The 27814-nt window shown below is 42.6% G+C and overlaps 1 protein-coding gene and 1 long non-coding RNA gene across 2 annotated transcripts in view; one reads left to right on the plus strand and one right to left on the minus strand.

Moving 5' to 3' along the window:
* Nucleotides 1-27814, minus strand: part of LOC121008786 (carboxypeptidase O-like) — a 278938-nt gene that overhangs the window by 241898 nt on the left and 9226 nt on the right. The window lies entirely within an intron of this gene.
* On the plus strand, nt 621-27531 carry LOC121008026. The gene is made up of 3 exons (XR_005780503.1): nt 621-733; nt 23796-23800; nt 27516-27531. It is a non-coding gene; the product is annotated as an uncharacterized LOC121008026 (long non-coding RNA).

The following is a 27814-nucleotide window of genomic DNA, read 5'->3' on the forward strand; positions in this document are numbered from 1 at the left end:
GCACGATCGCCGGCCGTAGGTCAGCCGCATCGGATCGCGGACCCATTCACTTTAATGGCTCCGTGATCCGGCCGTTCCGCTAAAAGATAGGACTTGTTCTATCTTTTAGCGGGACGGAAGTACCGGAGGCACTCTGTAGTGCTTCCGAGGGGTCCCGTCCCGTGCGGCCGTTCCGCGATTCCGGATTAGCGGACCCATTGAAGTGAATACGGAATTCACACGGAACTGTGGCCATGTTTTGCGGCCCGCGATTTGCGGGCCGCAATACGGACAAAGATCACACACGTTCGTGTGAACTTAGCCTAACTGCTCTTACCGTAAAGACTTTAATAAAAACGGGACGGCTACAGCAGTGCTGTACCTGAACCAACATACCCCTCAACTAACAACTGTTCAAACTTGTTGTGGTGGGTCAGATCAGGGCTAGCCTCCCTGGTACTATTCCCTCTACCCCGCTTTTTAAATGTGATACACCTTGCGAACTCACTCTCCTGATGAGTGGCGGATTATAATCGGGGCGTTTGTGTCGGTAGCCACGGGCCCGGCATCCCTGGGGGTCCCAACGCAGACCGGAATGCACACATACTATGAAGCAACACTGGAAAATGGCGCACTCTTCAACAGGAAGCCAGGAGCCCGGACCTCACCCTGAACCTTGGGCGCACAACGGATCCCAAAATAAAGAAAGATGGTCAAGCTTCACTGAAAAATTATTGAGGCTTTATTCAATACCGTGCTTGCTTGATAACGTCATTGCGCGACTGTTCCTGGAGGAACGCAGGACAATGAAGAATGCGCGCCTGCCTCACCATGCTGAACACAGGTAAGTATTATCTTTAGAAAAATAATTGTTCCTTTGTGTGCCAACTTTGGGGGGGGGGGGACAGGAGAAGTACACGGGGCAGTGTGGTAGCAAATAAGGTGAGGGGAGGGGGCAGATTAATAAATGGGGTAAAATCACTTGATGTGGGGCAGATTATTACAGGGGGGCCAAATCACTCCAGTTTGTTGAAAAATTCTTCATGGTGGCCAATGTGATGTCAAATTACTTCATGGGTGCAGTGTGGGGGCAAATTATATTGTGGGAGTGCATTGTGTTTGCAAATTTTTTCTTTTGGCAGTATGGGGGGAAATTATTATAGTGTGCATTGTGAAGACGTTTCCATTAGGGATCATAATTTTTGGTGACACTATACAGGCATTATTACAAGAAGCACAATATATGATGTTATTATTACTGTGTGCACTCTAAGGGACATTATAACTGCTGTAGACAGGGACCTTTGTACTAATTTTTATAACCCGGTGTAAAGTAGAACATAAAGTAGAACAGGTTAATTAGCCCATGGCAATCAATCATATACCACCCTTCATTTTTGACTGCTTCTCTGCTAAATGAATGGTGGGATCTAATTGGTTTCTATGGGCAACTAAGCCAGTTGTACTTTGCACCAGTTTGATAAATGAACACAATTATGTGAAATATAATATAATATTATAACAAACTCTGGAGAAATTTGATGCAGCTGAAAGAAAATGAGGAGAAGAGGATAGATAAGATCTACATGACATTAGATGTCACTTGAGGTAAGACGTATGTGGTGCTGAATTCTTCTACATGTATTGCGGACAAATTTTTTAATTTGTAGAGGTCACCACCAGTCCTATGTAAAAGCACATATAACAGTGCTAACCTTCTGTGTGTAGATAATGTAGTAGATGTTTTCTGCAGTCATAGTTAAAAAGTCACATAACAAAATAATTCAATGTGTTATGTGGACTGTTACATAGGACTGCAGGTAACAACTATACTCAGAGAGTTAGGAGATTAGTGGGTGTCTCACTCCTTGCACCACCGACAATCAGCTGTTTGAGGAGACAGCGATGGCCCAGTGAGCGCCGCAGCCTCTTTGCTCATCGCTGTGCATTTGATAGCACTGTGCTTAGTATTACAGATCAGACTAAATCACTCTGATGGTACTGTGCCGCAGCCATGCTACGTGAACCAGGAATATGATGTCATATGGCCTGGGAAGAGACTTTGGCGCTCACGAAGCACCGCAGCGACTTCATAAGGATAAAAAATAAAAGAAAATTGATGGAGGGGCCTGTGTGTGGTAGACAGCTGCTACTACCCTCCCTCACATGTACCCCATACAGTGCTTGCTCAAGTGAGCAGCTTATATATATATATTTTTTTTAACGCCTCTCAGTGAGGAAACGCATCCATCTAGATACTCTACTGGCGATTCGAAAACAACTATTTCCTCACATTTTAAAATAATATATGCCCCCTCGAACAGCTGTTCAAGAACTGCATACATTAGACAAGCTGTGCAATGGACGGTGTTGTCAATAATTGAACACATACCAGCTCTGTGCAACACGCATCACGGATACAATCACTTGAGTAGGTCCACAATCACAGATATGTTTTGTGTTGTTGAACGGAGGCACATATCGGAACACCATGGAAATACTTTGGAGTGCTTCAGTATTGTTTTTGTTTATGCTTCCGAAATAAATTAAAATACAAAATTTTGTGCGTATCAGACAGGTTGCGTACCCGTTCAAGTTGAATGGGTCTCCTTCCATCACGGTAGATGGAAATTCACTGTGCTGTGTTTGATGCAAATTGCAGTCCCAAATTCATGGATGGAAACAACAATGTCCATGTGAATGTAGCCTAAGGATATTGGATCAAGATGACATTTGTCAAGTTTAGTTTCACCACACTGCAAGATGTGTCATGCAACACTTATGTAATACATAATTATCCGAAACTAATTGGTAGGTTCACTCGTTATTATATCATAAACTGGTAAAGAAACTTGATAGTCGCACAGTAATCGTACTTACAACGTTTTTTTACAATTATTGTGAAGTAATTGCAGCATGTTAAAAAATCACATTGCAATAACATTCCAAGAAAATTCAATTTATGTGGCCTGTAGTTCTATCAGGATATATCAAAGTGCAACACAACATTCACAGAACTTTGATTATATGACAAGCAAGACTTATTGCTGTGTTGTTATTGCATTGTCGTTTTTTGAATAAATTTTTTCTATGAATACTATATTTTTTATGGTATGTATTCATAAAAAATATACCTATTATGGATGCACATAAATACATTTTTCCTAAATTATATTTCCATTATTATTATTTCCTTTCATTACTTACAGGTGAATTTATAAGGACAAAAACATAAATGCTTTGGAAGATAATTTGCCCCTGAATCTGTTTGCTTTCACTGGAATTGATTTATCTGCGCTCTTCTATCCTAGCCTGCTTCCTTGTCATATGACAAGTTCATCTACCATCCATAACCTGTACTGAAAAGCGCAGGAGACGTCGCGCGTGCACAACAGTGACTTTGCAGATAAGAAAAAAAAATACACCACGGACGAAAATAATCCATCGCGCATGCGCGAAAATGCGCAAGCCCGTGAGTTAGGTCGGGCTGCGTAGGAAAAAAAGAGGAGGATGGCGCGCAAGCGCGACCTTTTCTTCCGTGTAGCTGGGGTGACCGTAACTACTGACAACCGGCAGTAAACAAAGCTAAACATGAATGTGAAATATAGAACAAGGGAGGAGGAATCGCTAATAACATCGATTGGGTAAGTTGTTGATTGTGTCAAAAGCAACACAATTAGGCATACTTGAAAACATGGGATAACCCCTTTAAGGCCTATTGCACACGACCGTATGGCTTTTTCAGTGTTTTGCGATCCGTTTTTCACGGATCCGTTGTTCCGTTTTTTGTTTCCGTTGTGTTTCCGTTTCTGTTCCGTTTTTCCGTTCCGTTTTTCCGTATGGCATATACAGTATACAGTAATTACATAGATAAAATTGGGCTGGGCATAACATTTTCAATAGATGGTTCAGCAAAAAACGGAACAGAAACGGAAGACATACGGATGCATTTCCGTATGTGTTCCGTTTTTTTGCGGACCCATTGACTTGAATGGAGCCACGGACTGTGATTTGCGGGCAATAATAGGACATGTTCTATCTTTAAACGGAACGGAAAAACGGAAATACGGAAACGGAATGCATACGGAGTACATTCCGTTTTTTTTGCGGAACCATTGAAATGAATGGTTCCGTATACGGACCGTATACGGAACGCAAAAAACAGCCAGTAAACGGGAAAAAAAAACGTCCGTGTGCAATAGGCCTGAGTATTTTTCAGTGAAGCTGGACCGTCTTTCTTTTTATTGGAATCTGCTGTGCGCCTAAGGTTCAGGGCGAGGTCCGGGCTCCTGGCTTCCTGTGGATGAGCGCGACATTTTCCAGTGTTGCTCCGGTGTCTATTTATACATCCAGGTAAGTACTTCCGTGTCAGGGATTAACCCTAACACGTCCGGCTAGCCTCCTTGTCAGGCCATTAACATTGGCAGTGATCCCATGTTAATACAAAGTATGCCACATAACAATAAATAATGAATACATATATAAAAAACAACAAATCTCTATAAAAATTCATAAATACATTCATAATAATACATCATTTCTATAGATAAAAGCCATAACATATAAAATTCCATATCCAGGATAAAAAGAGTATAATAATCCTGCAACAAAAGAAGGACATTCTAAAAGGTAATCACAAACATAGAAAAATCGCAAACATAAAAAATAATCACAAGCATAAGAAAAAAACAGGATATCTTATATATAAAACAATCACATAAATTGAAAAAGAGCCACAGAAGAACACCCTAAAATATTCTAATCAAAAACCAAAGGAGGCTACATCGCTGCCCTAATATCCCACTCTATATTAAGCCCCTTGGGTTGGAGACAATCAATGTCAAAAATCCATTGCGCCTCTTTTTTATTAATCTGTTTAACTGGGTCGCCTCCTCTCCAGAATCTTGTCACTTTTTCCACCCCTAGAAATTTTAGACCTGTCGTATTCTTTTGGTGAACACTTTTAAAATGTGCGGAAACACTATGGGTTTCTAAACCTTTTTTAATATTTCTAATGTGTTCACCGATCTTAATTTTTAATTTACGCAGGGTCCTCCCCACATAATATAGACCACAGGGACATTCCAGAACATATATGACCCCTGCTGTTTCGCAAGACATGTTCCCCTTTATTCTGAATTCTTTTTTATCTGCCCCCACTATAACTTTATTGGCATTCCTGATCTTTTTGTCCGCACTAGTTCTATTCTTACACCCACTGCAAAAACCGCACCATGTGAATCGGTCTGTAACCGCATTGGGTTTGGGCTGTTTTCCAATATAGCTGTGCACCATTTTATTCCTCAAGCTAGGTGCTTTTCTGAAAATAAAAGGGGGGCGACTGGGTATAGAATCACCAATTACTAGATCATTTTTTAATATGTCCCAATTTTTTTGTATGACTTTTTTTTATTTGTGGGCAGAAAATTGAATAGGTAGTCATGAAAGCAAACTTATACTTATCTTCCTTAACCTCCGTTTTATTTCTTATCCTACTGACATCTTGAGTACTATTATTAACCTTAACCTCTTCTCTCTGTTTGTCTAATAGCTCCGGAACATAGCCTTTTTCTTTAAATCTAGTAAATATTATATTGCTTTGCTCTTCATAATTCTTTATATTAGTACAATTACGCCTAATCCGTTGAAATTGGCCCTTTGGGATGTTATTAATCCATGGATCATAATGGCAGCTACTTTTATCTATGTAACTGTTTCTATCAGTGGGTTTAAAATATGTAATAGTTTGGATCTTATCTTTGTTCAAGGAAATCTCAAGATCTAGAAACTGGACTTTCTTTACTAATGTTTTCCGTGAAAACAATGTTCCAGCTGTTATTATTTATATAAGACAAAAATTATTTCATAGACAACTCATCCCCTTGCCATATACACAGGCAATCATATATCGATGATTGCCTGTTAGACAAACAGAGAGAAGAGGTTAAGGTTAAAGGGAACCTGTCCCCGGGATTTTGGGTATAGAGCTGAGGACATAGGTTGCTAGATCACCCCTAGCACATCCGCAATATCCAGTCCCCATAGCTCTGTGTGCTTTTATTGTGTAAAAAAAAACGATTTGATACATATGCAAATAAACATAAAAGAGTCATATCTTGCATGTGTGACCAGAGAAGAGTCATATTTTCAAGCTCTGACTCATCTCAGGTTAATTTGCATATGTATCCAATCAGTTTTTATACACAATAAAAGCACACAGAGCTATGGGGACATATTAAAAAATGATCCAGTAATTGGTGATTCTGTATCCAGTCGCCCCCCTTTTATTTTCAGAAAAGCACCTAGCTTGAGGAATAAAATGTTGCACAGCTATATTGGAAAACAGCCCAAACCCAATGCGGTTACAGACCGATTCACATGGTGCGGTTTTTGCAGTGGGTGTAAGAATAGAACTAGTGCGGACAAAAAGATCAGGAATGCCAATAAAGTTATAGTGGGGACAGATAAAAAAGAATTCAGAATAAAGGGGAACATGTCCTGCGAAACAGCAGGGGTCATATATGTTCTGGAATGTCCCTGTGGTCTATATTATGTGGGGAGGACCCTGCGTAAATTAAAAATTAAGATCGGTGAACACATTAGAAATATTAAAAAAGGTTTAGAAACCCATAGTGTTTCCGCACATTTTAAAAGTGTTCACCAAAAGAATCCGACAGGTCTAAAATTTCTAGGGGTGGAAAAAGTGACAAGATTCTGGAGAGGAGGCGACCCAGTTAAACAGATTAATAAAAGAGGCGCAATGGATTTTTGACATTGATTGTCTCCAACCCAAGGGGCTTAATATAGAGTGGGATATTAGGGCAGCGATGTAGCCTCCTTTTGGTTTTTGATTAGAATATTTTAGGGTGTTCTTCTGTGGCTCTTTTTCAATTTATGTGATTGTTTTATATATAAGATATCCTGTTTTTTTCTTATGCTTGTGATTATTTTTTATGTTTGCGATTTTTCTATGTTTGTGATTACCTTTTAGAATGTCCTTCTTTTGTTGCAGGATTATTATACTCTTTTTATCCTGGATATGGAATTTTATATGTTATGGCTTTTATCTATAGAAATGATGTATTATTATAAATGTATTTATGAATTTTTATAGAGATTTGTTGTTTTTTATATATGTATTCATTATTTATTGTTATGTGGGATACTTTGTATTAACATGGGATCACTGCCGATGTTAATGGCCTGACAAGGAGGCTAGCCGGACGTGTTAGGGTTAATCCCTGACACGGAAGTACTTACCTGGATGTATAAATAGACACCGGCACTTAGTTATGTAGAGCCCCTGACGAAGCCTTTGGGCGAAACCCGGGTCGGGCAGCGATACTTCAGATGGTTTTATATGCTGATTTCTAGCGGTGCTTTTGTGAGTATAATAAAGCCTTTATTCTTTGACATATTCACGGGTTATGCACTATGTTGCTGATCTTTTGAAAGGTTACCGCTGTCCTGTGAAGTTTCGGTCGGTAGTGTGGCGTGTGCTTGTGGGGAAGTTTCAGCGTGGGATACAATGCATAGAAGTCTGTAGCCACAATGTAAATGCATTTTAGACTGAACTAACTTACTCCTAGAGAGGAAGGGGTGGCACCAGCCCTGTCTAGCCACTAGGGAACCTCCTATTCTATAGGCTTTGTAAGGCTTCCGGGTCCATGAGCAACCATAAGCACCCCATGATTGCATCATTGCACCGTACATTTATAAGTGAATTCACACTGCGCTGTACATGTATGGCATATGTTAGGGAGTGATGACTAACACAGGTATAAAAAATGGCAATATTGCAGTATTGTTTTTGCTGTAAATACCCATTATTTTGCAGTAATATGCAGCATGTTTATAAACACAGGTATAAAAATTGTATTATTCCAGTATTGATGTAACTACCCATTATCTAGCAGTAATATGCAGTGCATTTAATAACACGGGTATAAAAATGGCATTATGGAAGTATTGCTTTTGCTGTACCTACCCATTACCTTGCAGTAAGATGCAACATGTTTAATAACACAGTTATGAAAATGGTTTTATTGAGGTACTGCTTTTGCTTTAACTAACTGTTATTTTGCAGTAATTTGCAATGCATTCAGTAAGGCTTATTTCATACAAGTTTTCTGTCCTGATGTGATGCATTATCTGAACAGATAGCATCTTGACTGAATCCTGACCCATTCATTTCAATGGGTATGTGTAAATGAGCATTGTTTCTCACTGATCATCCCTGCATTCACAAAAGATTGCAAGATGTTCTGTATTGTGGAATTTCACGCAGCCCTGGTTCCATAGAAATGAATGGCGTGTGCATGAAAAACAGAAGGCATTCGGTTGAGTGTAGTGTTGAGCAAGCACGCTCGGCCGAACATTAGTTCGGCTCGAGCATTGCTATGCTCGGCACATCCCAGTGTTCGGCCGAATACTGTGCATTCTTGAGAACAATTGAACACAATAAAAATCAATGGGAGACCCAAGCTTTAAACTAGGCACTCCTTGCTCTGAAGAAGAGAGTGTCTGGTTCACAGAAAAAGATTAGAAATTGATGGAAACACCACTGAAATTGTTTGGAAACTGCATGGGAAGGATGTCTAAATGCATCTTGGACTCCGATTACCTATGACATACAATAGACAATCACACAAAGGCTATATGCCAAAAGCTGGGTATGTGCAAGCCAACAATCTATTTATGAGACAGATACAGTCACCATACCTTACAATGGCAGCCTTGTGCACTATAAGACATTCAAAGCCAGCTCTCATCTGACTGAGAGCCAGTAAGCCTCAAAGTTGCTTCATAACTGTTGGATGGCTTGGGTGGACCTGAGCGCCTAGATAATTATCATTAGAGTGACAAAAAGTTTTCTGATTGTCATGACATAATATTCAATAACCTTTCTTTACAGTTTTTTTTATGTAAACTCATTTGGGCATATGCAAATTAGCTGAATCTGCTTGTTATTTAGCTGAAACACCATTTGCATGGAAAATTAGCGAGAAAAATTAGCAATTAGAATATTCGGGATCAACACTACTCATGAACAGTGCCATTTATTGGATTCATAGTCTTATGAAAAGACTATGAATCCAATAGATGGTTCTGTTCATGACTCATGAACAGTGCCATCTATTGGTTTCATAGTCTTTTTTTTTTAAATACATTCTATTAGGTTTTGACATAACTTGCACATTTACATTCAAAGGTACATCCAACATAAAATTATAGGTCATATTCCTTTTTTACAGATATGTGCAGTGAAAGCAAAGATAAAACACATATAAACAGTGCAATAATCCTTTCCCTAAACATTTATTTTTAAATCAGATATTTTATTGAGTTATGAAAAATAAACCATGACATGTCACGAGTTTTTGTGTCAATTGCTTCATCCAGTACAATACAATGATATTGTTTACAAAACTCAGAGCGACTAACATCCAAATATTCCTTTGTACAAACCCCAACACAAACCCCCCACCCCCTGAGTTGAGACATTCGTTATAAAATATAAACATTTGTCATATATCTAGGGACAAAGTCCCGACCATGAGACATATAATACAGATTACGGAAAAGTATAGGTAGTGGCAGACTAATATACCATTTATTAGAAGTAACAACAGGTAAAAATCAAATAAGTACCCATAAACAACCTTTAATTACCCCCACTAAAGTCACCCCATAATAACCCTGAGCCCACTATGAAGGGACAACCATGGGCTACAAACTCCTGACTTGTCTATGCAAGGGCCCCATATACAGTACAGACCAAAAGTTTGGACACACCTTCTCATTCAAAGAGTTTTCTTTATTTGTATGACTATGAAAATTGTAGATTCACACTGAAGGCATCAAAACTATGAATTAACACATGTGGAATTATATACATAACAAACAAGTGTGAAACAACTGAAAATATGTCATATTCTAGGTTCTTCAAAGTAGCCACCTTTTGCTTTGATTACTGCTTTGCACACTCTTGGCATTCTCTTGATGAGCTTCAAGAGGTAGTCCCCTGAAATGGTTTTCACTTCACAGGTGTGCCCTGTCAGGTTTAATAATTGGGATTTCTTGCCTTATAAATGGGGTTGGGACCATCAGTGGCATTGAGGAGAAGTCAGGTGGATACACAGCTGATAGTCCTACTGAATAGACTGTTAGAATTGGTATTATGGCAAGAAAAAAGCAGCTAAGTAAAGAAAAACAAGTGGCCATCATTACTTTAAGAAATGAAGGTCAGTCAGTCAGCCGAAAAATTGGGAAAACTTTGAAAGTAAGGGCTATTTGACCATAAAGGAGAGTGATGGGGTGCTGCGCCAGATGACCTGGCCTCCACAGTCACCGGACCTGAACCCAATCGAGATGGTTTGGGGTGAGCTGGACCGCAGAGTGAAGGCAAAAGGGCTACCAAGTGCTAAGCATCTCTGGGAACTCCTTCAAGACTGTTGGAAGACCATTTCAGGGGACTACCTCTTGAAGCTCATCAAGAGAATGCCAAGAGTGTGCAAAGCAGTAAACAAAGCAAAAGGGACTACTTTGAAGAACCTAGAATATGACATATTTCCAGTTGTTTCACACTTGTTTGTTATGCATATAATTCCACATGTGTTAATTCATAGTTTTGATGCCTTCATAGTCATGAAAATGAAGAAAACTCTTTGAATGAGAAGGTGTGTCCAAACGTTTGGTCTGTACTGTATATATATATATATTTTTTTTTATTCTTTATTTTGGAGTTTTCAAGAATATGGTTAAAGTTACATCATGTTGATCCACATATAACAGGATGGATATGTTGGCACCAGGCCAACAAAAAGTCATAATTAACACATTAACATCCTGTCATCAAGGTCTAAATATATGTAAGGTATGATAGCCATCATATTGAAGGATTAGCATGAGAAAGCAATACAACCACTCCATGAGCGGTACAAAACATTAGGGCTTAATCCAGAATTTTGAAAAAAGAAAAACAAAAAGGGGAAGAATCATAAAAAGACTGAACAAATACAGGGGAGATGACAAGACAAACCCACAAAAGGGAAAGGTAGGCCAAATAAAGTTAAAGAGAACAATAAAAGGGCTAAGCAGATGACAATGATAGGAATGACCACTTCAAGCCAGTAAGGATTAGTATTCCAAGGAATCCTGGAAGACAAATCAAGGGGTCCAAGCAGTAACAAAAGCTTTATGATTGTTCTTCAAGGACGCCGTTAGTTCCTCCATTCTCCGGATCTCTTCCACTTTCTGTACCCAAAGCTTGGTGGATGGTGGAGTAAGAGACTTCCATTTCACCGGGATGCAGGACCTAGCTGCAATGACGAAATGGCGCAGGCAGGACCGACGGAGTAAGCTCAGGGGTAAATCTGAGAGAAATAATAAGAAAAAACCTGGTGTGTTTGGTATGGAAAAAGAGAAAATAGATGCCAAGGTCTTATGGATTGATTCCCAGAAATGTTTGACTTTGTCACACTGCCAGAAAATATGAAGCAACGAGCCTTGAGATGTTTCGCAACGCCAGCACAAAGGGGACATTGTCGGAAACATTCTCTGGAGACGGGTCTGAACATAAAACCATCTTGATAGTATTTTATAACTGGCCTCCTGATACTTACTGGCAATGGAGGATTTATGGGCCAATTGAAATAGTTTGGACCCTTGGTCGGAGGAGATATCAACTTGCAAATCCTGAATCCACTTGTCAGTGTAGGGAGGGCGAAAATCCGCTTCGGGCATTACCAGCGCTTTGTAGAGTTCTGAGAGAGAATGGCAGTATACTCCTAAGCCTATGCACGTTTTTTCAAATGGCGTAAGAGCTCTATCAAAGCCCAAGGAAGAGGGAATAGAGGAAAGGAAGTGATGTAATTGCCTAGATCTCCATGATCCGAGGGTACAGGGGTCAGACAGCCCCGAAAGTTCAGCATATGTGAACCACCGTCCGGAGGTTCTAAAGAAAGGCGCGCGACATTTACCACTCAATCGCCATTGTACAAATGGGCCCCCCGAACAAATCGCCGGGAAGTCAGGTTGTCCCAGGACAGGGAACATTGGGGATGGTGTTGGAGAGATCATCAGAATGTGTTGGTATTTGTGAAATTGAAGTTAAGTTGGCCCAATGATAGGGTGAGTAGAAATTGTAGAAGGAGTTTTCCTATCAGTCCATGGTAAAAGATCCAGTGGGGTCTGGGATGAGAGTTGTTCAATGGAGATCCATTGTTTAAATGGAGCATGTCGGCACATGGAAGCAGCGTAATATTTCCGTAAGTCAGGAATCCCCAACCCTCCCCTATCCCTCGGAACATGTAGCAGGGATCTGGTTAGTCTCGGGTTCCTCCCTGCCCAAACGAATTTAAAAAGGTCACGGTGTGCAGTATTAAAGGAACTAGTTGTTACGTGGATGGGGAGAGTCTGGAATAGATATAACAGACGTGGGAGAACATTCATTTTAAAGATGGCACAACGACCAAACCATGTATATAGGCCTTTGGACCATCTCTTAAGGTCTTCCCTAATCCGACTCAAGAGAGGGGTGTAATTTCTAGAAAACAGTTCCTTCAGATCCTTGGAGATAATCGTACCCAAGTATCTAATGGCACCTGTCGTCCACTTGAACGGGACGGAATTCGCTAGATCAGTTTCAATGGAGTGTGGTAGGGATATATTAAGAGCCTCAGATTTTTGCAAGTTAATTTTCAAATTGGATAGGTTATGAAATGTCTTAAATTCAGCTATTAGGGGCCCCATATATTTTCAAACTTAGAAAAACATTTACGCTTCATATATATCCCCCTTTCTAGCCTGATAATCACATTCATCCTTACAGTAAATTCAGAGACGCTCGTGGGAAGCAGCCGCATCCACTTAGCAGCTATAGTTTTCCGTGCCTGATACAAAAGTCTATTAATTCCGACCATGATAAGATTCAAAAATCCCAAGGAGACACATTTTAGGATCAGCGCATAACTGGCACTATAAATTTTATTTATCAGATTAATAACACCCGTCCAGTATCTCTGTAATGTCTTGCAACTCCACAGCATATGGAATATACCATCCTCTTCCCCCCCACTTCTCGGACAAGAAGAATTTGATCTATATCCCACCTTCCATAGTAAGATTGGGGTTATATAGACCCTATGTATCATAAAAAGTTGGGATAATCTAGCAGTTTCACTGAGGGACAGCGTTGGAGTCAGTGCAAGTACGTTTTTCCATTGGGTATCAGTGATAGGACCAACATCCTCTTCCCATTTCACTTTAATCTTAAGTGGGAATTTTTTTAAATATTCACCTAGGAGTTCTTTATAAGTGCCAGAGATAGCACCCCTTGCAGAGCCCGATTCTACCAGTTTTGTAAATACTGTATTTGGTGAGAGACAAATCGCACTGAAGACCCTTTAAATTGTGAGCTTAAAGCATGCCTCAACTGGAGATATTTATAAAATTGAGTAGACTCTAAACCAAACTCAGAACAGAGTTGGGCAAATTGTTTCAGGATACCTTGAGAGTAGAGCTGCCCCACTTTCCACAACCCCTTTCGCTCCCAGATAGAGAATCCTTGTAGACCAGAAAGTTTAGCCAAAGTAGGATTGTTCCAGACAGGAGATAGATCAAGTAGGTCCGAGACTCCTAGTATTTCCCTAGATTTTTCCCCAGATTTTCCTCATTAGTTTAATAATTGGAAGGGATTTGATGGAGTCAGATATGTTTTTTTTCCAAGATCGACATAGGAGGGCAAAATCCGGACCCCCATTTTATCAGTTCCCCTGTCCTCCCAACCTTTCCCAGTGTACCCCATCCTTTAAAATGTTGCAATTGCGCCGCTAGGAAATAAAGGAAGGGGTTAGGCAAGGCCAATCCACCCATTTATTTATCACGTTGTAAGGTTTCTTACCTGATTCTATTACATTTATTTTTCCCCCACAGCAACAGATGAAATATCTGCTCTATCTTATAAAAATGGTGCATGGGTATCAAAACTGGCGAGTTGTGTAGGACAGAAAGTAGCTGCAGCATGAAAAGCATCTTAAGAAGGTTACCTCTACCTATTACAGAGAGTGGGAGTTTATGCCAAGCATCTGTTTTAATTTTAAATTTCCCCATTAACGGTTGCAGATTATCTGTAATAAACAATTGGGGGCTAACCGAGACATTGATGCCCAGATATTTGAAGGATGAGACCACTTTCAATTTGACATGATCTAAACAGAGAGATTGCGGAAGGGGGGGAAAGCGGGAAAATGACAGACTTATTCCAGTTTACATTTGAACCAGATTGTTTCCCGAAATCTGATATTAATGAAATAATGGGATCAATGGATGCAGCCAGATCACCTACATATAACTACATATCGTCCGCGTAAAGCGAGACTCTTTCTTCTACATCCCCCCCTACCCAAGCCTCGAATCATAGGGGTAGAGCGCAAAATGCATGCCAAAGGTTCTATCGCAATGGCAAATAAGAGGGGCGACAAGAGACAACCCTGCCTGGTGCCCCTCTCCAATGCCATCGTCGGGGACCCCATTAATTCTAATAAAGTAATTTCACCAAATCAATATACACAGGACCAAACCCCAGCTTAAACATGACCGCCAATAGATGTTCCCACTCGACACTATCAAAAAGCTTTGGCAGCATCAAGTGAAACCACCGCAGGACACTCCTCCCTCCCAGCACTCACGATCTGGAGATTAAGGAATAGCCGTCTGAGGTTTAGGGATGTGGATGTATCTGGCATAAACCCACACTGGTCCTCGTGAATAATATGAGATAAAGCAGTAAAAAGTCTATTAGCGAGTACTTTAGCTAATAGTTTGATGTCTACCGTTAAAAGTGAGATAGGCCTATAAGAATCTACCAAAGCAGGGTCCTTGCCCGTTTTGGGAAGCACCACTACCACAGCTTCTCTCATAGAGCTCGTTAATACACCTGACCTATAGGAATCTTTGAAAACAGTTAGAAGATGTGGAAGCAAAACCTCTTGATTCTTTTTATAAAATTCCCCCGGCAGACCATCCCCACCAGGCGCTTTCTCATTGGGGAGAGATTGTAACGCCAATTCTAGTTCTTCTAGTTGAATTTCCCCATCTAACATTTCCCTCTGTGTTTCTTACAAACTGGGCATTTGGATCTGATGTAAATACCATTCCATTTCCCCTTGGGTGACCGACAACCTGGACTTATATTCCTTTTCATAATGAGCATGAAAAACACCCATGATATTGTCATGACCCGTTACCAAAGAGCCCAGCGCGTTTGTAATAGCCTGCACACAGGATGGGCCTGATTGAGACTTCACTATAGTGGCTAACAGATGACCAGCACTTTCCCCCTCCATAAAATAACTTTGCTTTTTAAAGAATTGCCTGTCCCTGGCTCTACTAATCTGATGTTCTTACAAAAGATCCTGTGCTTCTGTCCAGTTGGAGGCATTTTCCACCGTAGGATCAGCAACATATTTGGCTTCAGTAGCTTGAACTCTGACCGAAAGTTCTGCTGTAAAAGCCCTGTTTTTGGATTTATGGCAACTTATCTGTTTAATATACACCCCTCTAGTATAGGCCTTCATCGTATCCCAAACGATCGAGGCAGACACAATTACATCCCCATTATCTACATATTGAATCCAGAATGGATTTAAGCGCCACGTCTGTCTCGGAACAGGTACACCATCTCCAATACCTAATAGTAGCAAGGCAGGTGCATGGTCAGAAATACTGCGGGGCAGAAAGACAACATCCCGGACCTTATCTAACAGTATCGTTGACCCTACCATTAGGTCGATTCTGGATAGCGAGTTATGAAAGGAAGAGTAACAGGAATACTGTCTCACTCCAGGGTTTCTAGTCCTCCATAAGTCATGCAGATCCACCTCTAAAAGCGTCCTGAGTAACGATGTAAGGGAGGGGCCAGACACCCCACCATCAGGCTGAAACTTATCGAGGGACTTATACAAGTACATATTGAAGTCACCAACTATCAAAATCGGCATTTCTGGAAATCTGGAGGTAAAAGTTAAGACTTTTTTAAGAACTTCACAAGAATATGGGGGTGGTATATAAATAGCTACCAGCAGCAAACGCAACTGAAATATAGAGCATTCAATAAACACAAAATGGCCCTCATCATCCACACAAACCTCCCTAGAGATAAAGGGGAGGGTTCTATGTACCAAGACACTCACCCCCCTTGATTGTGCAGAGTAGGTAGAGTGAAAACTCTGCGCCACCCAAGCCCTATGAACAAGACGTGTCATTTCAGGGAGAAGATGAGTTTCAGAGAGGCATACGATTGCTGGTTGGTGGGTTTGAAGAACATGAAATACAGCATTGCGTTTAACAGATTGATTCAGCCCCCTCACATTCCAGGAGATTATTTTCCCTAAACATTTCACTTCCCACCCTAACCCTCCCCCCTTCTATACAGGTGATGTGGTTTAAAGATTTATTTTTATTATAGTTATTCCTGGAGGTGTACAGTGTCTCATTTCGGAATTCATGTGGATTTATTGTCGTGTAGTCTCATGGCAGTGTGTCTTTATGTAAGGATTGATGATGCTTTATATGTTATTGGTTTCATAGTCTTATGACTCTTGAACAATGCCATCTATTGGATTCATAGTCTTATGACAAGACCATAAATCTAAAAGATGGCGCTGTTTATGAGTAGTGTAGATCGCGAATATTGTAATCGCAAATTTTTATTGCAAATTTTCCATGCGAATGGTTTTTCAGCTGAAATAACAAGGCAGATTCTACTGATTTGCATGTCTTTCCCATATTCTCATGTTTATGCAAATGAGTTTACATGACAAAACTGTATAGAAAGGTTATTGAATATTATGTTAGGACAATCAGAAAACTTTTTGTCACCCTAATTATAATGATCTAGGTGCGCAGGTCCACCCAAGCCATCCAACAGATATGAAACAATTTTGTGGCTTACTGGCTCTCAGTCAGATGAGAGCTGGTTTTGAATGTCTAATAGTGCACAAGGCTGTCATTGTAAGGTATGGTGACTGTATCTGTCTCATGAATAGATTGTTGGCTTGCACATACCTGGCTTTTGGCATATAGCCTTTGTGTGGTTGTCTATTGTATGTGATAGGTAATAGGAGTTCAAGATTCATCCAGATGTCCTCCCCATGCTGTTTCCAAACCATTTTGGTGGTGTATCCATCAATTTCTAACCTTTTCTGTAAACCAGACACTATCTTCTCTTCAGAGCAAGGGGTGCCTGGTTTGATGCTTGGGTTCTCCCATCAACTTCCATTGTGCTCGGGTGCTCAGTAGAGCACCCGAGCATCCCGATGTGTTTGGCCAGAGCACTAGTTGAGTGTTAAGCCTCATTCAGACGTCCATGTCCGTGCTCAAATCTGTGAGCAGGTGGTAAGTGATGCATCCATAAAGCTGTCCGTGTTGAGTCCGTGTGTCCGTTTTTTGCTGTCCGTGTTGCATCCGTGTTTCACTGACACTGAACAGCTGAAAAATAATTTTCAAAGCATCTCTACTAAATGATCTGTGAAATACGGATGCACACATTAAAGTGTATGGGGACGTGTTCTGTCCATGGAGAACACATACAGCATGCGTCCGTGAAACACAGATTTGTGAATGAGGCTTTATTCTTTAGTTTCTCTTCACACACAAGTATCAAAACTAATTGCAGGTGCGGAAAAACTTATGCAACTTGCGTGCACAACCATAAGTTTTTCCCTGAACAGATCAGGACACAATCGCTCATGATAAAGGGCCTAATATAGGTATAATGAAGTGATATGCCCAACTACAAACAGTAAATTTAAACTGGTTCCTAAAAGAAGAAAACACAATTTTTCCTTTTGACATTCAGTTCGGTTCCAATTCTTTAAAGTTTGATTCGCACCCGAATCGATTCAGCCTGAACAAAAGTGGTTCCAATTGTCCTGGAATTGGTATATAATACTCTCTAGCCTTCTTGGACTCACATATTTAAGGAAAACATATCTTTTTTCATCATTTTTTTAAATAAATTTTTGCTTTTTCTCTCCCCTCCCCTCTCCCTAAGCTCTTGAACGCAATGACAGCGAAAGCAAATAATATCAGAGTAACACTGACATACAGTTGTGTTCAAAATTATTCAACCCCCAATGCTGTAAAGGGTTTTAGGGAATTTAGTGTACATTTGTAATTGTGTTCAGAATGAAATCTTACAAGGACTTTTTAAAGAACCAAATGCAACTAAAATGACATCAATTGTTTTTGTAATACAGTATTAAATGTTTTTTTTTGTGATTTCTTCATTGACACAATTATTCAACCCCTTAAAGACTACCACTCTTAAGAACAGAGGTTCATTCAAGTGTTTTCGATCAGGTATTGAAAACACCTGTGGATGTCAAGGAGCAGCAATCAAGCATAATATCACCAATTAGGCAGATTTAAAAGTACTGTGATACTCAGCTCCTTCTAGACATTTACTGGTGTGTTTACAAACATGGTGAAGTCAAGAGAATGGTCCAGGAAGACAAGAGAAGAGGTGATTTCTCTGGTCGTGGCAGAAAGAAGATGCTGACTTTGACTGCTGTGCGCTCCCTGAAGCGCAAAGTGGAGAAAAGTCCCCGTGTGACTGCTGAGGAACTGAAAAAAGATTTGTCAGATGTGGGTACTGAAGTTTCAGCTCAGACAATAAGGCGCACACTGCGTAATGAAGGCCTCCATGCCAGAACTCCCAGGCACACCCCCTTGCTGTCTCCAAAGAATAAGAAGAGTCGACTGCAGTATGCCAAAAGTCATGTGGACAAACCACAAAAGTTTTGGGATAGTGTTCTGTGGACTGATGAAACAAAATTAGAACTGTTTGGGCCCATGGATCAACGCTATGTTTGGAGGAGGAAGAACAAGGCCTACAACACCTTGCCTACTGTGAAGCATGGTGGGGGGGTCAATCATGCTTTGGGGCTGTTTTGCTTCTACAGGTACAGGGAAGCTTCAGTGTGTGCAAGGTACCATGAATTCTCTTCAGTACCAGGAGATATTGGATGAAAATGTGATGCAGTCCGTCACAAACCTGAGGCTTGGGAGACGTTGGACCTTTCAACAGGACAATGATCCCAAGCATACCTCCAAGTCCACTAGAGCATGGTTGCAGATTAAAGGCTGGAACATTTTGAAGTGGCCATCGCAGTCACCAGACTTAAATCCGATTGAGAACCTCTGGTGGGGCTTAAAGAAAGCAGTTGCAGCGCGCAAGCCTAAGAATGTGACTGAACTGGAGGCTTTTGCCCATGAAGAATGGGCGAAGATACCCGTAGATCGCTGCAAGACACTTGTGTCAAGCTATGCTTCACGTTTAAAAGCTGTTATAACTGGAAAAGGATGTTGTACTAAGTACTAAGATTGAATGTCACTTGGGGGTTGAATAAAACTGATAATGATGTGAGCACAGAAAAGACATTTGTGTTTATTTCATTATAAATGTTATGTTATATTTGTCTGACTTACAAGTGCCTCTTTGATTTAATTGTAAACAAGATGACTGAAATGATCAAAATCAATGTCAAACTGGCCAAAACACTCAATTTCAGTGGGGGTTGAATAATTTTGAACACAACTGTACATATGGTTAAATGCACGTTGCATGCATTGTTATGCTTTTTCATATTCCAAAGCTTACAAACATTTAGGGTCATTTACAAAGAGATAAACTGTACTTTACTTTTGAGGCGTTTATCTGGCGCAGGTTCTGTCGCACACAATGTTGTGGCAGAATCTGTGACTTCTTCCCCGCTCATGCCAGGTCCAAAAAAGCGGGCGTGGCACGGGTGGAGGGGATGGGCCAGGAAGGGAACGGGTAGAAAATGGTCTAAATGTAAGGTAGAAAAAAATTGTCTTACATTTAGAATCGCCGAGGTTGTGTAGAGGCTGGCACTTTTACATAACTTCAGTGATCCACTGCCATCGCACATGTGTAATGACCGACGACACGCACAGGGAGGAAAACAGGGAAAGCCCTGCCCAAGGGAGAGGGAAAGGTGGTGACCCCTAACTCACCTTGCGGCTGGCACCTGACTGCCCTGACGTCCCTAGACGGGTTCCTCACCCGTGCGGCGATCGCGTGCCTAAACCCTGGCTTTCCCTAATATGAGCCCTGGATAGTGAACAGGCCGGTGGGATCGCTAGTCCACACCACTATCACTAAGAGGGAAACACCAGGGAGAGGACAGACAAAACATACAAACACATACACCCAGGTGGGCGACCACAATAAACCAAAAAGGTCCAACAGGGATCTGGAGGGTAGCGTACTGGACCAACTACCAGCGAACGCAGCAACACAGCTCCAGAAGGTCAGAATAGATGTCCAGGCAGGAAGCTCTATCTCTGGCAACCAGAGAAGTGTGAGAGAAATATAAGGAGGTCTGGGAGTGCTGGACAAGAAACAGCTGAGGAGAAGGAGCTACGGATCCCTGAGTGAGCCAAAAGGGTTTGCAAAGCAAACCCAGAAAACTACCATAAGGAAAACAGCCCTATCTTAAATAGAGCGTGCAGCCAACCGCTGCGACTTCCTGACCCCGGGTATAACGGAGTCAGGCGTGGTCCTCGACACCCTCGTGACAGTACCCCCCTCTCTACGAGGGGCCTCCGGACACTCAGGACCAGGTCTCCCAGGATGAGAGGCATGAAAAACCCGAACTAACCTGTCGGCGTTTACCTCAGACGCAGGAACCCACATTCTTTCCTCGGGACCGTAACCTCTCTAATGCACCAGATATTGAAGAGAGCGGCGGACCCGACGAGAATTAACAATTTTGGATATCTGAAATTCTAGGTTACCATCCACGACAACAGGAGGGGGTGGCAGCGGTGATGGTTCTAGAGGTGGAACATATTTTTTGAGTAACGACTTATGAAAAACATTATGAATTTTAAAAGTCTGAGGTAACTCCAGGCGAAAAGCCACGGCGTTGATGATGGCTACAATTTTGTAAGGGCCAATAAACCTAGGACCCAGTTTCCAAGAGGGAACCTTCAATTTAATATTCCTAGTAGACAACCACACATAGTCATTCACTCCTAGGTCCGGACCTGGCGACCGTCTCTTATCAGCCATGCATTTGTATTTACCTCCCATATTTTTCAAGTTAGCTTGCACCTTCTGCCATACCGATGAAAGAGATGACGAAAACCGTTCCTCTTCAGGAACCCCAGAAGACCCCCCCTCTTTGAAAGTACAGAATTGGGGATGAAAACCATATGCACCAAGAAATGGTGACTTGCCAGTGGATTCCTGACGACGATTATTTATGGCAAACTCAGCTAACGGTAAATATGATGACCACAACTCTTGGTTTTCAGACACAAAACATCTTAGATATGTCTCAAGGTTTTGGTTGGTACGCTCAGTCTGTCCATTCGACTGAGGATGGAAAGCAGAGGAAAAGGACAAGTGTACCCCCAAACGAGAACAAAAAGCTTTCCAAAATTTAGAAATAAACTGGGTACCCCGATCCGAAACAACATCGGAGGGGACCCCGTGAAGCTTCACGATTTCACTGACGAATACCTGAGCAAGAGTCTTAGCATTTGGTAGTGCGGGTAACGCAATGAAGTGTACCATTTTGCTAAACCTGTCCACTACTACCAAAATAACTGTTTTACCCGCAGACAAAGGTAAGTCAGTGATAAAAATCCATTGACAGATGTGTCCACGGTCTATTGGGAATGACGAGTGGTAATAGGGACCCTGCAGGACGTGTATGTGAAACTTTTGCGCTCGCACAGGTAGAACAAGAAGACACAAAATCCAATACATCCTGACGCAACCTTGGCCACCAAAAACGACGAGACAATAGTTCCAAGGTTGCTTTACTACCCGGGTGCCCAGCAAGTGCCGAATTATGATGTTCCTTTAATAATTCGAAACGTAAGTTCAACGGTACAAACAATTTCTCTGAGGGGCAAGAGACCGGGGCGTCCCCCTGGGCCTCTAACACCTTCCCCTCCAAAACAGAGTGTACCGCAGAAACAACCACTCCTCTTTGAAGAATGGGTACCGGATCACTCACATTACCCCCTCCAGGGAAACAACGAGATAGTGCATCAGCCTTGGTGTTCTTTGCCCCAGGACGATAGGTAATCACAAAGTCAAACCTGGTAAAAAATAGCGACCACCTAGCCTGTCTAGGGGTGAGACGCTTAGCTAATTCGAGGTACAGAAGATTTTTGTGGTCCGTAATTACAGTGACGGGGTGGACTGCCCCCTCTAAGAAATGACGCCACTCCTCAAACGCAAGTTTAATAGCTAATAGTTCCCTATTGCCAATATCGTAGTTCTTTTCTGCTGCAGATAGTTTTTTAGAAAAGAAAGCACAAGGACGCCATTTGCCAGGAGACGGACCCTGAGACAGCACCGCCCCCACTCCCACCTCTGACGCATCGACTTCAACAATAAAAGGCTGAGAGACATCAGGTTGGACCAGTACAGGTGCTGAGGTAAACCTCTCTTTTAGAGAGGAAAAAGCAACTTTAGCGGCGTCAGACCATTTAGAAAAATCAGTCCCCTTCCTAGTCATGTCAGTAAGCGGTTTTACAATAAGTGAATAATTTTTAATGAATTTCTTATAGAAATTCGCGAAGCCCAAGAACCGTTGTAGTGCTTTGAGGTTCTCAGGAAGATCCCAATCTAAAATTGCCTGGACCTTCCTAGGATCCATACGGAAACCTGACGCAGATAAAAAAATAACCCAGGAATTGTATCTCCTGAACGGCGAAGACACATTTTTCAATTTTAGCATATAATTCATTCGTCCGTAGGACCTGCAGTACTTGTCTGACATGCACCTCATGTGTTTTCAGATCGGACGAATAAATTAAGATATCATCTAGGTATATTACCACAAACCTGCCGATTAGATGACTAAAAATGTCATTAACGAAATGTTGAAAGACGGCAGGAGCATTGGTCAGACCGAAAGGCATAACTAGATTTTCATAATGCCCCTCAGGGGTGTTAAACGCTGTCTTCCACTCATCCCCCTCCTTAATACGAATCAGATTGTAGGCACCCCTAAGATCAAGTTTGGAGAACCACCTAGCACCCGCAATCTGATTAAACAGGTCAGGAATGAGAGGAAGAGGGTATGGGTCTCGGATGGTTATCTGATTTAATTCGCGAAAATCTAAGCAAGGACGCAGGCCCCCATCTTTCTTTTTAACGAAGAAAAACCCTGCAGCCACGGGTGAAGAAGAGGGTCTGATGTGTCCCTTAGCCAAGCTCTCGGAGATATAATCTTTCATGGCTTGTCTCTCTGGACCCGAAAGATTATATAACCTGGTCTTGGGTAATTTTGCGCCGGGAATAAGGTTAACCGGGCAATCATAAGGACGATGAGGTGGTAACTTCTGACGACTCTTTTCAGAAAAAACATCCTCAAAGTCCGAAATAAATGTAGGTAGGGTAGTTATGGAGGCGACTAAGCAATTGCTATTTAAGCAATTTTCTCTGCACTGCTCACTCCACTCCAATATCTCCCTGGCCTGCCAATCCACCACTGGATTGTGCGCTACCAACCAGGGAAGACCCAGCACTACCGGAGTGGGAAGCCCCTCCAGAACATAACCTGAAAGCATCTCGTTATGGTGGTCCCCTACCCGAAGGTGTAAATTATGAACCATGTGCGTGAGGTTTCTCTGAGACAGGGGAGCAGAATCAATAGCGAATATGGGAATGGGTCTCTGTAAAGTACAGAGAGACAAACCCAAAGTGCGGGCAAAATGGGCATCTATCAAATTTACCCCTGCTCCACTGTCTAGAAAGAAAGAAATAGTCTCCGTCTTATCACCAAAAATAATAACCGCTGGCAACACAAATTGCGATGTACGTATGGAGGAAACGTATACCCCCCGGCTGACATCCTCCACACAGCCTGGGGTTAGTAGTTTTTCCGACGGTCTTTTGTTTCTGAGGAAAGAAGGACAGACATTAATGAAATGACCCCTCTCCCCACAAAAAAAACAAACCCCACGCCTACGGCGAGCCTCAGGAGGACGGACCTGACGAGTAGTTCCTCCTAGCTGCATAGGCTCGTCTAAGTCCGTACAGACTAACTGCTGCTTGGGAGGGGTTACCAATTGCTCCAGATTTTTTCAACCTGACCCTAAGGCGTCTATCTATTCGGATAGAAAGGGACATAACCGCATCAAGGGAAAAGGGGGTCTCATATAATGCAAGCGCATCCTTAACCCTTTCGGATAACCCAGAGCAGAACTGACTCCTGAGAGCCGGGTCGTTCCATTGGGTATCCGTAGCCCACCTACGGAATTCAGAGCAATACTCCTCTACCGGCTGCTCTCCTTGTAAGAGTCTCCGTAATCTTGATTCAGCCAGGGCGACTCGGTCAGGGTCATCATATATGAGACCCAAGGCCCCAAAAAACTCATCCACTGACCGAAGAGCCTGGGAATCAGTAGGTAAAGAGAACGCCCAGGACTGCGGATCCCCCTGCAGCAGGGAAATAACAACCCCCACCCGCTGATCTTCATTACCAGAGGAGTAAGGGCGCAGTTTAAAATATAACTTACAGGCCTCACGGAATGTCAAAAACTTGTCCCTTCCCCCAGAAAATCTGTCAGGGAGAGGGACCTTGGGTTCCGCAACAACCTGGTTACCAGTAGCAACCGCTGGGCTTGCAGTCAGTTGTAATTGCTGCTGTTGCTGGAGGATCGACGCCTTCAATCCTACCACCTCCAAAGACAGGCCATGAAATTGTTTGGACAGAGCAGCAATTTGATCCATACTGGATTCTAAGTAGGTAAAAAAAAATAAGGGCCAGAGATAATGTAATGAACGACGACACGCACAGGGAGGAAAACAGGGAAAGCCCTGCCCAAGGGAGAGGGAAAGGTGGTGACCCCTAACTCACCTTGCGGCTGGCACCTGACTGCCCTGACGTCCCTAGACGGGTTCCTCACCCGTGCGGCGATCGCGTGCCTAAACCCTGGCTTTCCCTAATATGAGCCCTGGATAGTGAACAGGCCGGTGGGATCGCTAGTCCACACCACTATCACTAAGAGGGAAACACCAGGGAGAGGACAGACAAAACATACAAACACATACACCCAGGTGGGCGACCACAATAAACCAAAAAGGTCCAACAGGGATCTGGAGGGTAGCGTACTGGACCAACTACCAGCGAACGCAGCAACACAGCTCCAGAAGGTCAGAATAGATGTCCAGGCAGGAAGCTCTATCTCTGGCAACCAGAGAAGTGTGAGAGAGAAATATAAGGAGGTCTGGGAGTGCTGGACAAGAAACAGCTGAGGAGAAGGAGCTACGGATCCCTGAGTGAGCCAAAAGGGTTTGCAAAGCAAACCCAGAAAGCTACCATAAGGAAAACAGCCCTATCTTAAATAGAGCATGCAGCCAACCGCTGCGACTTCCTGACCCCGGGTATAACGGAGTCAGGCGTGGTCCTCGACACCCTCGTGACAACATGCCTATTAAAATTGGTGTCTAAAACCACGGTCTTAATAAATGTGCCCCATTGTCCCTTATTGGGGGCAGATGGTGTTTAACACACACACACAGAGAAATATGGGATTAAAAAACAAAACAAAAAAAAACAAACTATGGCTTGTTGGGGGACCAAGTGTCTAAAAATTATGCCTTGACAGGGTCAGAATGCCTGCCCTAACAACAAGTACAAGTATTCATTGTGAAAAAGTGGCTCATTGTGAACAAAGATAGAAAAAATTTCCTCTTTATTTGGGAGTAGCAGCAGTACAGTGTGGATGCGGAAAGGGTATGGTAATAAGAGGCATGTAGCTGCAATAGTAGTGGCAATAGTAGTGGCAGTAGAAGCAGCACATCATGGAACATAAAAGGCAGTACATTGGCTGTGTAGTAGTAGCAGTGGTAGTAGTAGCAGCAGATACGTAGCATTATTAGTGGTGGCAGTAGGGGATTAGCAGTGAGGAAGAGCAGTTGCAGCTGTGGCAGCTGTGGCAGCCATATGGTACATGTTGGCAGGCAGGCAGACAGCAGCAGTGGTATGATGGCGGAAGTGGCATGATAGCAGTAGCAACAGCAGCTGTACGGAACATGATGGTATGCAGGCAACATGATGGTAGGCAGGAAGGCAGAAAGACAGTAACAGTGGCAAGATGAGACACCTTCAACATGGCCATATCTATTCATCGGCCTCATCCAGAGGAGTGTGGAAATCCTCCCGAATCCAGGCTTTGTTCATTTTGACAAAAGTGATGATTTGACACTGGCAGAGGACAACTTGGTCTGTTTTGGTGTCACCACATCCTCACTGACCACATCCTCACATGACACTGGAGGTTGGGCAATAAAGAAGACAAAGAGAAAGTAGTATACCAGTTTGTGCCACTGTTCTAATTTGCCTGCCCAGAAGTCCATGGAGCCAGAGACAGACCAGATTCTAGGTAGACCTTAACCTGGGCATTGAGGTCTCTGCTTGCTGATTTACCTCAGCCTGGCATCAAACATGAAAAACTACTCGACCATGTTGAGGAGACTGACCTGGCCACTGCTGGTGCTACTGCTGCTGCGGCTTCTGCTGCTTGTTGCAGTGGGAGGTGGTTGACTCTGCCGGGGGCGGAGAGGGGTCTCCCTTTCAGACACGCCAATGGCAGGCATCTGCTCGCTGAAATCTGTAACAAGCTGTTTACATAATGTTTCCTGGTAATAATGCAATTAGGCCTCCCTTTCAGAGGAATTCCCCCATTTTGCTTTAATAGCCAAGGTCTAAAAGTATGGCTATTCAGTAATCATCAGACTGCTTGATGTCAATGATATGCCATTCAGTGCATAAGCAAGAAAGCAAACAACTCGCCATTCTGGGCAGCGTGCCCAAGGATCCATTTCTTTATGGCTCCACCCCCACTGAGGCGATTGGGTGTCGTGGCATAAGTCACCTCTAACTCCTACTCCAGTGGCAGTTGTTCTTACTGACAAATTTTGTGTCTTCTTCGATGGGCTTCAGCACCCAAAAGGTGTCTGGGATGAGCTGCCAATGCATAACCCCGAAACAACACATGCTCTCTGGTGAGACGGTCTGGTACATGAAAAAATTGTTCACGGCTTTCCATTGCTATTACAGATATTCTAGGATGTGCAATGTTGAATTCCAGCGAGTTGGAACGGCACAGATTAAGAGGTGTAGTGGTAGACTGTTCTGTCACTGCAGGTTCAGGAGTGTTTTCCTCACCATGTAAGACAAGAGAGTCTCCTAAACCTTGCCAGCACCTTGCGCAAGCCAATGTACTTTTTAAAAAGCATTGCAAGACTAGGTTAATGATGTGCGCCATACAGGGAAAATGTGCTATTTAGGTTCAAGGCCACCACGATGTTGTGGCTATTGTCGCTGACCACCTTCACTAGTTGGAATCAGTGGGGTGACAGCCAGAGGGATATTTGCTGCTTGATGTACTTTAGCAGCTGCTTGCCTGTGTAGCTACTGTCATCCAGGCCGATCAGCTCTAACACCTCATGACAACGCTTGACTTGACATATGTAATAGAAAGGAGGAGGAGTGAGTGGGAGAGATGTTGTGTCTTGATGCTGTTGGGGACAGGAGCGTGTCCATGGAGGAGATAGTGAAGGAGGTAAATAAGTTTGATGCATTCGTGGGGTGGTCAAAAGGACCTGGCTTTGTTCCTGGGGCGCTGTCTCACCACTGCTGCAAAAACATTGACCCAGTGGGCCATGAAAGACATGTACTGTCCCTGCCTGTAACAGATGCTCCAGATGTCGACCATGATGTGAACTTTGACGCAGAGTGATAATCGCAAGAAGTAGCCCACATTCTCTGCCAGGTGA

This window comes from Bufo bufo, chromosome 7 (assembly GCF_905171765.1).
Source record: "Bufo bufo chromosome 7, aBufBuf1.1, whole genome shotgun sequence".
NCBI lineage: Eukaryota > Metazoa > Chordata > Amphibia > Anura > Bufonidae > Bufo > Bufo bufo.